A 13,873-nucleotide genomic window follows, 5' to 3' on the forward strand; every position below is an offset into this window, starting at 1 on the left:
TTTTTTTCCTTTGTTCCGGGTCGGGCCCATTTAGCACCTCATTAATCAATTAGTGAGAAGCCTTTGTTCCTCCTGCAAAAGACACAGCACACAACACACCTGAGTAGGTGACAAAGCACAAGAGCGTCGTCGACGTCACATTGCAAACTTCGGCTCCATTTCTTTTCCCTTTTCCAAAGTTTTGCTATTTATTTCTCTATCTTTTTCACCAAGTTAAGAAGGGGTGCACCGGTCCTGGAGGTACTGCAATACCAGGTCAATGCGTGGAGTGGACAGAGCAAGCTCTTTTTCCATCTCCCTGTTCCAAAAATCCATTTAATATATGGTCCCCAGATAGGGGACGTATCAGATATTAAACTGATAAGAACAGATACTACACTTGATCTTAGCCAAAAGGCCGAGAAGCGATACCGACCATAGCTCGCCCAGACCGGGCCCCCTTCAGAACTCTCAGCACTGCTCACGGAGAGGAGACACCGCCAGGAGGCGAAAAACCTACTCTGCAAGTCACACAGTCCTCTGCGTGGGGACGATTAATCTGCATAGGACCGCCCCCAACAGGCACCTCCCCCGCAAAGCAGCAGGGGGGCCGAGCGAGCGGGCGTCTGCACTTCATCTGCCAGCCGCCCGCTGCTACACCCTCCCCACAACAACTCTTTTGTCAAGTCAGTCTGACCGACCGACTGCCTGCCTGCCTGACGGCTCAGAGATCACTTTTCCTTTCTCTTGACACAGCCGCTGGACGGTGTGAGGGGACAAGCACGCTCGCTCCAGCACACGCTGATAGCTACAGCTTACCTTCGGTCGTTCGCACCTTCTCAGACTGTGACTGCTAGCAGTGGAGGAGGAAGCAGCCAAATCTCAACCTGCAGGTGTCTTCGATTCAAGTAGACGGCTCCAGACTAATCATGATCCAATTAGCTCCAATTAATTAGGCCGCCGATTAGGTCACTTTTATTTTTCCTTTTTTTTTTTTTTCCTTTGTTCCGGGTCGGGCCCATTTAGCACCTCATTAATCAATTAGTGAGAAGCCTTTGTTCCTCCTGCAAAAGACACAGCACACAACACACCTGAGTAGGTGACAAAGCACAAGAGCGTCGTCGACGTCACATTGCAAACTTCGGCTCCATTTCTTTTCCCTTTTCCAAAGTTTTGCTATTTATTTCTCTATCTTTTTCACCAAGTTAAGAAGGGGTGCACCGGTCCTGGAGGTACTGCAATACCAGGTCAATGCGTGGAGTGGACAGAGCAAGCTCTTTTTCCATCTCCCTGTTCCAAAAATCCATTTAATATATGGTCCCCAGATAGGGGACGTATCAGATATTAAACTGATAAGAACAGATACTACACTTGATCTTAGCCAAAAGGCCGAGAAGCGATACCGACCATAGCTCGCCCAGACCGGGCCCCCTTCAGAACTCTCAGCACTGCTCACGGAGAGGAGACACCGCCAGGAGGCGAAAAACCTACTCTGCAAGTCACACAGTCCTCTGCGTGGGGACGATTAATCTGCATAGGACCGCCCCCAACAGGCACCTCCCCCGCAAAGCAGCAGGGGGGCCGAGCGAGCGGGCGTCTGCACTTCATCTGCCAGCCGCCCGCTGCTACACCCTCCCCACAACAACTCTTTTGTCAAGTCAGTCTGACCGACCGACTGCCTGCCTGCCTGACGGCTCAGAGATCACTTTTCCTTTCTCTTGACACAGCCGCTGGACGGTGTGAGGGGACAAGCACGCTCGCTCCAGCACACGCTGATAGCTACAGCTTACCTTCGGTCGTTCGCACCTTCTCAGACTGTGACTGCTAGCAGTGGAGGAGGAAGCAGCCAAATCTCAACCTGCAGGTGTCTTCGATTCAAGTAGACGGCTCCAGACTAATCATGATCCAATTAGCTCCAATTAATTAGGCCGCCGATTAGGTCACTTTTATTTTTCCTTTTTTTTTTTTTTCCTTTGTTCCGGGTCGGGCCCATTTAGCACCTCATTAATCAATTAGTGAGAAGCCTTTGTTCCTCCTGCAAAAGACACAGCACACAACACACCTGAGTAGGTGACAAAGCACAAGAGCGTCGTCGACGTCACATTGCAAACTTCGGCTCCATTTCTTTTCCCTTTTCCAAAGTTTTGCTATTTATTTCTCTATCTTTTTCACCAAGTTAAGAAGGGGTGCACCGGTCCTGGAGGTACTGCAATACCAGGTCAATGCGTGGAGTGGACAGAGCAAGCTCTTTTTCCATCTCCCTGTTCCAAAAATCCATTTAATATATGGTCCCCAGATAGGGGACGTATCAGATATTAAACTGATAAGAACAGATTTTTGCATTTATATTAAAACTTTCCAACTTATAAAATTTTGACTAAGAGCTGAAAAGATGCAAAAATCCAAGGGAAGGGGAAAACTAAAAGTCTAATCACACTGAAAACAAAAATTTTTTTTTTTTTTTTGTAAGTTTTTTTTTTTTTTTGTTTTTTTTGTTTTTTTTTTTTTTTGTAAGTTTTTGTAAGTTTTTTTTTTTTTTTTTTTTTTTTTTTTTTTTTTTTTTTTGTAAGTTTTTTTTTTTTTTTTGTAAGTTTTTTTTTTTTTTTTTTTTTTCAAGAAAAGAAAAATTAACAAACATTAAGCATAAAATTTTCTCCACAGTATAAAGTTCCATTTCTTTAGAGCAGCCACTTTGCCAAGATTCTTCTTATCAAGAAGGTAGTATTGGTGTAGAATACTAAGACCAAGTTTGATACACTGCTCCTTACTGATTAGGTCTTTTTTGAAGATAAGTATATTCCTTGTCTTCCATAGAGCGCTCTTGAAGCTACTGATGAAACACCACAATACTTGTTCTCTTTCTTTCCCCAGATTGCTATGCAGACCATATAGGATGACTTCATGATTCAGGAACTGAAGGTGAGTGAGGAATTTCAGCAGAGGTCCTATTTCTCTCCAAACACTCTGTGCATATTCACAGTTCCAGAACACATGCGCTGTTGTTTCTGGCATCCATCTGCATCTTGGACAGTATTGGGTGGAAGACAATCTTCTTAGGAATTGGAAGTTACGAGTAGGGACACAGTTATGCGCAACCATCCAATTCAGATCCTTGTGCTCGTTCACCAAGTATTTAACATTTACCTTACCCCAAATTGCCTTACTGACACTGTGAGTGTAGTTCTCAACCTGTTCCATCCCTTCTTTCTTCTTTAAAGCCTTCAGTAAGAGTCCAGATGTAAGAAAAGTATCACTTTCCATCAATTCTAGCTTGTACGTCCTTATTGTCCTTTCAAGGACCATGTAGTGCGTTGCGGGGAAGATGAGTATGGGTTGTGACAAAGAGCTAGCGAACCATTTTCGTTTCCGAAAAATGTCACCTGCGGCAAACCTGAGGAAGTATGACCAGGAAGAGTTTTTGTATAAATACCTGAAGCAGAAGCAAAAGAATTTCGTGTGGAGAAACTGCTTTATATTCGGGACGTTCCTTCCTCCCATCCCAAGTTCTTTGTAGATGATAGCTCTCTTCAGTTTCTCGAACTTAGATGACCATATAAATTCACAGACAGTCCTCTGCAGTTTTTTAAGCAGGTTCTCACTGGGGGGGTATACCATACTTAGGTAGAGCAGTATAGGGAGCAACACAGCTTTCACAATGAGGACTTTACCTATTAAGGTTAACTTGCGCAGCTTCCAATACTCGATCCTTGTCTTTATCCTCTCCTGCACCTTTGTCCAACTTTCGGTGCCATCATTCTGGGGTGAAAAGGTGATGCCTAGAATTTTGATGGCCTCTCTCTGGTAATTCAAGACAGGAAGATCTCTTTCGGGCCAGTTGTTCAGAAGAAGGCAGTTGCACTTGTCTGTGTTTAACTTAAAACCTGAAGCAGAACAAAAGAGTAATGTAAGGAATATGGCCCTCCTCAGGGCAGCTTGCGATGCACAAAACACAGTGATGTCATCCATGTAACCCATGGTCTTGACTTGCTCTCCATTTCCGCCAGGCAAGGGTATTCCTCTCATAACTTTATCCTTTCGCAGGACGGTCAGCAACGGTTCTATAACAATGATGAAAAGTATGGGTGACAAGGGGCAACCTTGTTTGACTCCAGAGTGCAGCCATACTTTGCCAGTTAGAAAGCCATTGATGTTAATTTGGCTGTAGGATTCTTCATAAAGCAACTTGATTTGACTGATGAAGCTGTCGGGGAAGTTCAATTTTTCCAAAACTTTCCAGAGAAATGTGTGTGAGACCCTATCAAAGGCTTTCTGGAAATCCAGGGAGAGGATTGCTAAGTCCATCTTTCGATCTTGAGTGTACCAGATAATATCCCTTGTTAGGCTTAGTTGTTCAGAGATACTCCGCTTTGGTACTGCACACACCTGATCTTTGTGCACGATGCTTGCTAGGATTTCTTTCAGTCGGCCGACCAGAACTTTTGATAAGACTTTATAGTCCGCGTTGAGCAGGGTAATAGGCCTCCAATTAGCCAGATCCTCTTTACAGCCCTTCTTGAAGATTAGAGATATAATGCCACCTCTCCATGAACTCGGCAACCTTACACTCTCCAAGGCTTCGGATAAGATTTTACAAAATTCTTCCTCCAGAATTGGCCAATAGATTTTATAGAAGTCTGAAGGGATTCCATCAGAGCCAGGTGCCTTGCCAAGTTTCAAACTTTTCACAGCCGCGATAACTTCATCCTTAGTCAAAGGACCCGCTAGCTTTTGCTGTTCTTCAAGACTAAGCTTAGTTTCCAAGGAACCCAGAACATCTTCCAATAAGCTAGGATCAGTTACCTTGTCTTCAAAGAGTGCTTGGTAAAACTCTTGTGTTTTTCTTAGCATCTTGTCAATCTCTACTTCTCCCTCCAAGCGATCTATGTGGGTCTTTGATCTTCCTGTCTCCTTAAAGAAATATCGGGAGCATTTCTCACCTTCTTCCATTTCTTTTGTCTTTGAGTTGTAAATTATTTCCTTTCCCCTCTCTTCAATGGCCATTGCGATCTCCTTTTTGAGTTTTAAAATTAGGTCTTCGACTTCAACCTCAGCGTCTCTTAATTTTATAAGCGTCTGGAGTTGTAGGTTGAGGCGCTTAAACTTCTTGTTCCTCATCTTAACTTCATCTATACTTTTTTGAATGAAGAACTTCTTAAAGCAGATTTTGCAATGTTCCCACCAGGCTAGCAGATTAGAAAATTTTCCTTTTTCCTCTTTAAGGTCATTGAAGAACACGGTAAAATCCTCCATCAAAGCTTTATTTCGTAACAAGCTGGTGTTCATTCTCCAAAGACCTCTCTTTCTTCTGAGTTTTGGCACTTTCAAAGAGACTTGAAGGATTTTATGGTCCGACAAAATGTTGGGAGTTATTTCAGCCGTCACCGGAACAATCCTGCTGGATGTCAGGACATAGTCGATTCGCGACTTTGATACGGAGCTCTCCCATGTGTAACCTGGTTCAGACGGGTGTACCATCCTCCAGGCGTCATTCAGGTTGAGGTCACTTATAACATCTTTTAGCTGTTTCGCAGTTTTGTCCTTTCTCGGGGCTCCACTGCTTCTTTGTTCCCCGGAAATAACACAATTCATGTCTCCAGCCCAGATGACATTGGGGGCTCCAACTAAGTAAGAAGGGATGATATCTAGTAATTCAGAACGCTCTTCCACATCTGGAGAAGCATACGTGCATATTAGTCGAAATTCACAACCCAGGAAAGAGACGTTAACAATTAGTAATCGGCCAGGTATCACCTCAGTGTAGGAGATGATCTTGAAATCTCTTGACGTGAAAAGGATACCCACTCCAGTGGGTTTAGAACCGTTGTCCCCGGACCAGACCGAATCCCCTACAGTCCATTCCCTTCTCAGGTCTTCATAGTTGGTACTGAAATTGATCCCACCCTCTTGCAACAAAATGACGTCTGTTCTTAAATTTTCCAGAAATTCAAATAAAGCAGCCCTTCTTCTAGGGCTCTTTAGGCTCCTTACATTTAAGGAGGAAATCCTTACTGGCGAGGATGTCATTGTCCTAGTCGGGGTTATCTAAGCCAGAGGAGTCTGTATCCGACATGATTCCAACGGATTGACCGGATAGAGGTGAACCACAGTATGTGCTGTATTCTTCAATCCTTCCCGTATCCGGCATCTCACAACCCGGTTCCTCATCATCATCAGGAGTATCAGGGGGAATCCGACTATGACAGGGCATGTATTTCTTCTCCTTCTTTCTTTCACTTATTTCAGCTTTCCTTTTTTTGGAAACTGAGTCATTAGTATCCATCTCGGTAGCATCTTCATGCTGCTCGGCTTCCTCAGCCCAATCTTTTAAGGGAGGGCTATCTGAAGGACTTGACACTTTCTCTCCTTCCTTGGCGCCAACTAAAGGGGATATAGTGGGGCAAGTTGCCCCCGTCTGTTTCCCCTTAGTTGCGTCAGCAGACTCTTTCGCTGAAGAAGGCCCAGGACCAGGCGTTGATGTTTCTCTGGCACTAGGTTTCCCTCCAGCTGCTTCCGCATATGATCTTCTTCCCTTCGGACAGTCACGAAACGGGTGTCCTTCTCCACCACACAGGGAACAAATCATTTCATTTTCGCAATCTGCCGCTCTGTGCCCTTTTTTGTAGCACTTCTTGCAGATGACTACACTCTCTTTACAATTTTCGGTCCTGTGCCCAAAGTCTCGGCACTTCCGACAGAAATCCGGCATCCCGTTATAGAAAAGCCTGCCCCTGACCTCTCCCAGGAAGAAGGTAGAGGGGGGGTGTATCTTCTCTTCGGTCCCAAATGCCGCATTTCTCAAGTTGACTTGGACTTTGTATTTCCCAGTCCACAGATCTTCCGAGTTATAAATTTTTTCTGGAGGCTTAAAGATGTCCACATAGCGGTCCAGATACATGGATATGTGTTCCACCCGGACATGTGGGCTTCTCATATGGACTGTGATGATTGTCCTTTCCTCCTTGTACAGGGCGACGAAATTCAGGCCTGCCAAGCCTTCGTTCCTCAAGTTAATCTTCACTTTTTGGAAGAAGGATTTGGCCTGTTGCTCTGACATCAAGGTTAGGGTTCTTCTCCCAGGAGCTTCTTGGAGAGCTAGAATTTCCTCCTTCTTGACGCTGAGAATCTTGAACAGGACTTCCCGCACCAAGTACTTGAGGTCAAGCTTTTCCTCCTCTCCTGGATCCGCAGTGATCTCGAAGGTATCCTTGATTTTCATCTCATCTGATGTCGCATACCGGATAGTCGCACTCTTCAAATCTGTCGCCATGATGCTGGGAAGGATATCTCCACCCCCTATAGCAGCAAGTAGCTTAAGGCCAGAGGCCGATGCTACAAGGCCGAGGGTACGAGGGTCCCACCAGCTGCCTCTTTGGAACACTTGATCGTGAGCCAAAAGGCCGAGAAGCGATACCGACCATAGCTCGCCCAGACCGGGCCCCCTTCAGAACTCTCAGCACTGCTCACGGAGAGGAGACACCGCCAGGAGGCGAAAAACCTACTCTGCAAGTCACACAGTCCTCTGCGTGGGGACGATTAATCTGCATAGGACCGCCCCCAACAGGCACCTCCCCCGCAAAGCAGCAGGGGGGCCGAGCGAGCGGGCGTCTGCACTTCATCTGCCAGCCGCCCGCTGCTACACCCTCCCCACAACAACTCTTTTGTCAAGTCAGTCTGACCGACCGACTGCCTGCCTGCCTGACGGCTCAGAGATCACTTTTCCTTTCTCTTGACACAGCCGCTGGACGGTGTGAGGGGACAAGCACGCTCGCTCCAGCACACGCTGATAGCTACAGCTTACCTTCGGTCGTTCGCACCTTCTCAGACTGTGACTGCTAGCAGTGGAGGAGGAAGCAGCCAAATCTCAACCTGCAGGTGTCTTCGATTCAAGTAGACGGCTCCAGACTAATCATGATCCAATTAGCTCCAATTAATTAGGCCGCCGATTAGGTCACTTTTATTTTTCCTTTTTTTTTTTTTTCCTTTGTTCCGGGTCGGGCCCATTTAGCACCTCATTAATCAATTAGTGAGAAGCCTTTGTTCCTCCTGCAAAAGACACAGCACACAACACACCTGAGTAGGTGACAAAGCACAAGAGCGTCGTCGACGTCACATTGCAAACTTCGGCTCCATTTCTTTTCCCTTTTCCAAAGTTTTGCTATTTATTTCTCTATCTTTTTCACCAAGTTAAGAAGGGGTGCACCGGTCCTGGAGGTACTGCAATACCAGGTCAATGCGTGGAGTGGACAGAGCAAGCTCTTTTTCCATCTCCCTGTTCCAAAAATCCATTTAATATATGGTCCCCAGATAGGGGACGTATCAGATATTAAACTGATAAGAACAGATACTACACTTGATCTTAGCCAAAAGGCCGAGAAGCGATACCGACCATAGCTCGCCCAGACCGGGCCCCCTTCAGAACTCTCAGCACTGCTCACGGAGAGGAGACACCGCCAGGAGGCGAAAAACCTACTCTGCAAGTCACACAGTCCTCTGCGTGGGGACGATTAATCTGCATAGGACCGCCCCCAACAGGCACCTCCCCCGCAAAGCAGCAGGGGGGCCGAGCGAGCGGGCGTCTGCACTTCATCTGCCAGCCGCCCGCTGCTACACCCTCCCCACAACAACTCTTTTGTCAAGTCAGTCTGACCGACCGACTGCCTGCCTGCCTGACGGCTCAGAGATCACTTTTCCTTTCTCTTGACACAGCCGCTGGACGGTGTGAGGGGACAAGCACGCTCGCTCCAGCACACGCTGATAGCTACAGCTTACCTTCGGTCGTTCGCACCTTCTCAGACTGTGACTGCTAGCAGTGGAGGAGGAAGCAGCCAAATCTCAACCTGCAGGTGTCTTCGATTCAAGTAGACGGCTCCAGACTAATCATGATCCAATTAGCTCCAATTAATTAGGCCGCCGATTAGGTCACTTTTATTTTTCCTTTTTTTTTTTTTTCCTTTGTTCCGGGTCGGGCCCATTTAGCACCTCATTAATCAATTAGTGAGAAGCCTTTGTTCCTCCTGCAAAAGACACAGCACACAACACACCTGAGTAGGTGACAAAGCACAAGAGCGTCGTCGACGTCACATTGCAAACTTCGGCTCCATTTCTTTTCCCTTTTCCAAAGTTTTGCTATTTATTTCTCTATCTTTTTCACCAAGTTAAGAAGGGGTGCACCGGTCCTGGAGGTACTGCAATACCAGGTCAATGCGTGGAGTGGACAGAGCAAGCTCTTTTTCCATCTCCCTGTTCCAAAAATCCATTTAATATATGGTCCCCAGATAGGGGACGTATCAGATATTAAACTGATAAGAACAGATACTACACTTGATCTTAGCCAAAAGGCCGAGAAGCGATACCGACCATAGCTCGCCCAGACCGGGCCCCCTTCAGAACTCTCAGCACTGCTCACGGAGAGGAGACACCGCCAGGAGGCGAAAAACCTACTCTGCAAGTCACACAGTCCTCTGCGTGGGGACGATTAATCTGCATAGGACCGCCCCCAACAGGCACCTCCCCCGCAAAGCAGCAGGGGGGCCGAGCGAGCGGGCGTCTGCACTTCATCTGCCAGCCGCCCGCTGCTACACCCTCCCCACAACAACTCTTTTGTCAAGTCAGTCTGACCGACCGACTGCCTGCCTGCCTGACGGCTCAGAGATCACTTTTCCTTTCTCTTGACACAGCCGCTGGACGGTGTGAGGGGACAAGCACGCTCGCTCCAGCACACGCTGATAGCTACAGCTTACCTTCGGTCGTTCGCACCTTCTCAGACTGTGACTGCTAGCAGTGGAGGAGGAAGCAGCCAAATCTCAACCTGCAGGTGTCTTCGATTCAAGTAGACGGCTCCAGACTAATCATGATCCAATTAGCTCCAATTAATTAGGCCGCCGATTAGGTCACTTTTATTTTTCCTTTTTTTTTTTTTTCCTTTGTTCCGGGTCGGGCCCATTTAGCACCTCATTAATCAATTAGTGAGAAGCCTTTGTTCCTCCTGCAAAAGACACAGCACACAACACACCTGAGTAGGTGACAAAGCACAAGAGCGTCGTCGACGTCACATTGCAAACTTCGGCTCCATTTCTTTTCCCTTTTCCAAAGTTTTGCTATTTATTTCTCTATCTTTTTCACCAAGTTAAGAAGGGGTGCACCGGTCCTGGAGGTACTGCAATACCAGGTCAATGCGTGGAGTGGACAGAGCAAGCTCTTTTTCCATCTCCCTGTTCCAAAAATCCATTTAATATATGGTCCCCAGATAGGGGACGTATCAGATATTAAACTGATAAGAACAGATACTACACTTGATCTTAGCCAAAAGGCCGAGAAGCGATACCGACCATAGCTCGCCCAGACCGGGCCCCCTTCAGAACTCTCAGCACTGCTCACGGAGAGGAGACACCGCCAGGAGGCGAAAAACCTACTCTGCAAGTCACACAGTCCTCTGCGTGGGGACGATTAATCTGCATAGGACCGCCCCCAACAGGCACCTCCCCCGCAAAGCAGCAGGGGGGCCGAGCGAGCGGGCGTCTGCACTTCATCTGCCAGCCGCCCGCTGCTACACCCTCCCCACAACAACTCTTTTGTCAAGTCAGTCTGACCGACCGACTGCCTGCCTGCCTGACGGCTCAGAGATCACTTTTCCTTTCTCTTGACACAGCCGCTGGACGGTGTGAGGGGACAAGCACGCTCGCTCCAGCACACGCTGATAGCTACAGCTTACCTTCGGTCGTTCGCACCTTCTCAGACTGTGACTGCTAGCAGTGGAGGAGGAAGCAGCCAAATCTCAACCTGCAGGTGTCTTCGATTCAAGTAGACGGCTCCAGACTAATCATGATCCAATTAGCTCCAATTAATTAGGCCGCCGATTAGGTCACTTTTATTTTTCCTTTTTTTTTTTTTTCCTTTGTTCCGGGTCGGGCCCATTTAGCACCTCATTAATCAATTAGTGAGAAGCCTTTGTTCCTCCTGCAAAAGACACAGCACACAACACACCTGAGTAGGTGACAAAGCACAAGAGCGTCGTCGACGTCACATTGCAAACTTCGGCTCCATTTCTTTTCCCTTTTCCAAAGTTTTGCTATTTATTTCTCTATCTTTTTCACCAAGTTAAGAAGGGGTGCACCGGTCCTGGAGGTACTGCAATACCAGGTCAATGCGTGGAGTGGACAGAGCAAGCTCTTTTTCCATCTCCCTGTTCCAAAAATCCATTTAATATATGGTCCCCAGATAGGGGACGTATCAGATATTAAACTGATAAGAACAGATACTACACTTGATCTTAGCCAAAAGGCCGAGAAGCGATACCGACCATAGCTCGCCCAGACCGGGCCCCCTTCAGAACTCTCAGCACTGCTCACGGAGAGGAGACACCGCCAGGAGGCGAAAAACCTACTCTGCAAGTCACACAGTCCTCTGCGTGGGGACGATTAATCTGCATAGGACCGCCCCCAACAGGCACCTCCCCCGCAAAGCAGCAGGGGGGCCGAGCGAGCGGGCGTCTGCACTTCATCTGCCAGCCGCCCGCTGCTACACCCTCCCCACAACAACTCTTTTGTCAAGTCAGTCTGACCGACCGACTGCCTGCCTGCCTGACGGCTCAGAGATCACTTTTCCTTTCTCTTGACACAGCCGCTGGACGGTGTGAGGGGACAAGCACGCTCGCTCCAGCACACGCTGATAGCTACAGCTTACCTTCGGTCGTTCGCACCTTCTCAGACTGTGACTGCTAGCAGTGGAGGAGGAAGCAGCCAAATCTCAACCTGCAGGTGTCTTCGATTCAAGTAGACGGCTCCAGACTAATCATGATCCAATTAGCTCCAATTAATTAGGCCGCCGATTAGGTCACTTTTATTTTTCCTTTTTTTTTTTTTTCCTTTGTTCCGGGTCGGGCCCATTTAGCACCTCATTAATCAATTAGTGAGAAGCCTTTGTTCCTCCTGCAAAAGACACAGCACACAACACACCTGAGTAGGTGACAAAGCACAAGAGCGTCGTCGACGTCACATTGCAAACTTCGGCTCCATTTCTTTTCCCTTTTCCAAAGTTTTGCTATTTATTTCTCTATCTTTTTCACCAAGTTAAGAAGGGGTGCACCGGTCCTGGAGGTACTGCAATACCAGGTCAATGCGTGGAGTGGACAGAGCAAGCTCTTTTTCCATCTCCCTGTTCCAAAAATCCATTTAATATATGGTCCCCAGATAGGGGACGTATCAGATATTAAACTGATAAGAACAGATACTACACTTGATCTTAGCCAAAAGGCCGATAGCTCGCCCAGACCGGGCCCCCTTCAGAACTCTCAGCACTGCTCACGGAGAGGAGACACCGCCAGGAGGCGAAAAACCTACTCTGCAAGTCACACAGTCCTCTGCGTGGGGACGATTAATCTGCATAGGACCGCCCCCAACAGGCACCTCCCCCGCAAAGCAGCAGGGGGGCCGAGCGAGCGGGCGTCTGCACTTCATCTGCCAGCCGCCCGCTGCTACACCCTCCCCACAACAACTCTTTTGTCAAGTCAGTCTGACCGACCGACTGCCTGCCTGCCTGACGGCTCAGAGATCACTTTTCCTTTCTCTTGACACAGCCGCTGGACGGTGTGAGGGGACAAGCACGCTCGCTCCAGCACACGCTGATAGCTACAGCTTACCTTCGGTCGTTCGCACCTTCTCAGACTGTGACTGCTAGCAGTGGAGGAGGAAGCAGCCAAATCTCAACCTGCAGGTGTCTTCGATTCAAGTAGACGGCTCCAGACTAATCATGATCCAATTAGCTCCAATTAATTAGGCCGCCGATTAGGTCACTTTTATTTTTCCTTTTTTTTTTTTTTCCTTTGTTCCGGGTCGGGCCCATTTAGCACCTCATTAATCAATTAGTGAGAAGCCTTTGTTCCTCCTGCAAAAGACACAGCACACAACACACCTGAGTAGGTGACAAAGCACAAGAGCGTCGTCGACGTCACATTGCAAACTTCGGCTCCATTTCTTTTCCCTTTTCCAAAGTTTTGCTATTTATTTCTCTATCTTTTTCACCAAGTTAAGAAGGGGTGCACCGGTCCTGGAGGTACTGCAATACCAGGTCAATGCGTGGAGTGGACAGAGCAAGCTCTTTTTCCATCTCCCTGTTCCAAAAATCCATTTAATATATGGTCCCCAGATAGGGGACGTATCAGATATTAAACTGATAAGAACAGATACTACACTTGATCTTAGCCAAAAGGCCGAGAAGCGATACCGACCATAGCTCGCCCAGACCGGGCCCCCTTCAGAACTCTCAGCACTGCTCACGGAGAGGAGACACCGCCAGGAGGCGAAAAACCTACTCTGCAAGTCACACAGTCCTCTGCGTGGGGACGATTAATCTGCATAGGACCGCCCCCAACAGGCACCTCCCCCGCAAAGCAGCAGGGGGGCCGAGCGAGCGGGCGTCTGCACTTCATCTGCCAGCCGCCCGCTGCTACACCCTCCCCACAACAACTCTTTTGTCAAGTCAGTCTGACCGACCGACTGCCTGCCTGCCTGACGGCTCAGAGATCACTTTTCCTTTCTCTTGACACAGCCGCTGGACGGTGTGAGGGGACAAGCACGCTCGCTCCAGCACACGCTGATAGCTACAGCTTACCTTCGGTCGTTCGCACCTTCTCAGACTGTGACTGCTAGCAGTGGAGGAGGAAGCAGCCAAATCTCAACCTGCAGGTGTCTTCGATTCAAGTAGACGGCTCCAGACTAATCATGATCCAATTAGCTCCAATTAATTAGGCCGCCGATTAGGTCACTTTTATTTTTCCTTTTTTTTTTTTTTCCTTTGTTCCGGGTCGGGCCCATTTAGCACCTCATTAATCAATTAGTGAGAAGCCTTTGTTCCTCCTGCAAAAGACACAGCACACAACACACCTGAGTAGGTGACA

At 47.9% G+C, this 13,873-nt stretch overlaps 9 non-coding genes across 9 annotated transcripts; all 9 read right to left on the reverse strand.

The window, feature by feature from the left end:
* Positions 1-218: 218 nt before the first annotated feature.
* Positions 219-409, reverse strand: LOC140110926 (U2 spliceosomal RNA). The gene has a single exon (XR_011851706.1). It is a non-coding gene; the product is annotated as a U2 spliceosomal RNA (small nuclear RNA).
* A 780-nt stretch (positions 410-1,189) lies between these two features.
* On the reverse strand, positions 1,190-1,380 carry LOC140110928 (U2 spliceosomal RNA). Its single transcript, XR_011851708.1, has one exon. It is a non-coding gene; the product is annotated as a U2 spliceosomal RNA (small nuclear RNA).
* A 780-nt stretch (positions 1,381-2,160) lies between these two features.
* LOC140110905 (U2 spliceosomal RNA) lies at positions 2,161-2,353 on the reverse strand. The gene has a single exon (XR_011851687.1). It is a non-coding gene; the product is annotated as a U2 spliceosomal RNA (small nuclear RNA).
* Positions 2,354-8,168: 5,815 nt separating this feature from the next.
* LOC140110929 (U2 spliceosomal RNA) lies at positions 8,169-8,359 on the reverse strand. The gene has a single exon (XR_011851709.1). It is a non-coding gene; the product is annotated as a U2 spliceosomal RNA (small nuclear RNA).
* Positions 8,360-9,139: 780 nt separating this feature from the next.
* On the reverse strand, positions 9,140-9,330 carry LOC140110930 (U2 spliceosomal RNA). Its single transcript, XR_011851710.1, has one exon. It is a non-coding gene; the product is annotated as a U2 spliceosomal RNA (small nuclear RNA).
* Positions 9,331-10,110: 780 nt separating this feature from the next.
* LOC140110932 (U2 spliceosomal RNA) lies at positions 10,111-10,301 on the reverse strand. Its single transcript, XR_011851711.1, has one exon. It is a non-coding gene; the product is annotated as a U2 spliceosomal RNA (small nuclear RNA).
* Positions 10,302-11,081: 780 nt separating this feature from the next.
* On the reverse strand, positions 11,082-11,272 carry LOC140110933 (U2 spliceosomal RNA). Its single transcript, XR_011851712.1, has one exon. It is a non-coding gene; the product is annotated as a U2 spliceosomal RNA (small nuclear RNA).
* A 780-nt stretch (positions 11,273-12,052) lies between these two features.
* Positions 12,053-12,240, reverse strand: LOC140110904 (U2 spliceosomal RNA). Its single transcript, XR_011851686.1, has one exon. It is a non-coding gene; the product is annotated as a U2 spliceosomal RNA (small nuclear RNA).
* A 767-nt stretch (positions 12,241-13,007) lies between these two features.
* Positions 13,008-13,198, reverse strand: LOC140110934 (U2 spliceosomal RNA). Its single transcript, XR_011851713.1, has one exon. It is a non-coding gene; the product is annotated as a U2 spliceosomal RNA (small nuclear RNA).
* Between the last annotated feature and the right edge of the window lie 675 nt (positions 13,199-13,873).

Source organism: Engystomops pustulosus, unplaced genomic scaffold, assembly GCF_040894005.1.
Source record: "Engystomops pustulosus unplaced genomic scaffold, aEngPut4.maternal MAT_SCAFFOLD_348, whole genome shotgun sequence".
NCBI classification, from domain to species: domain Eukaryota; kingdom Metazoa; phylum Chordata; class Amphibia; order Anura; family Leptodactylidae; genus Engystomops; species Engystomops pustulosus.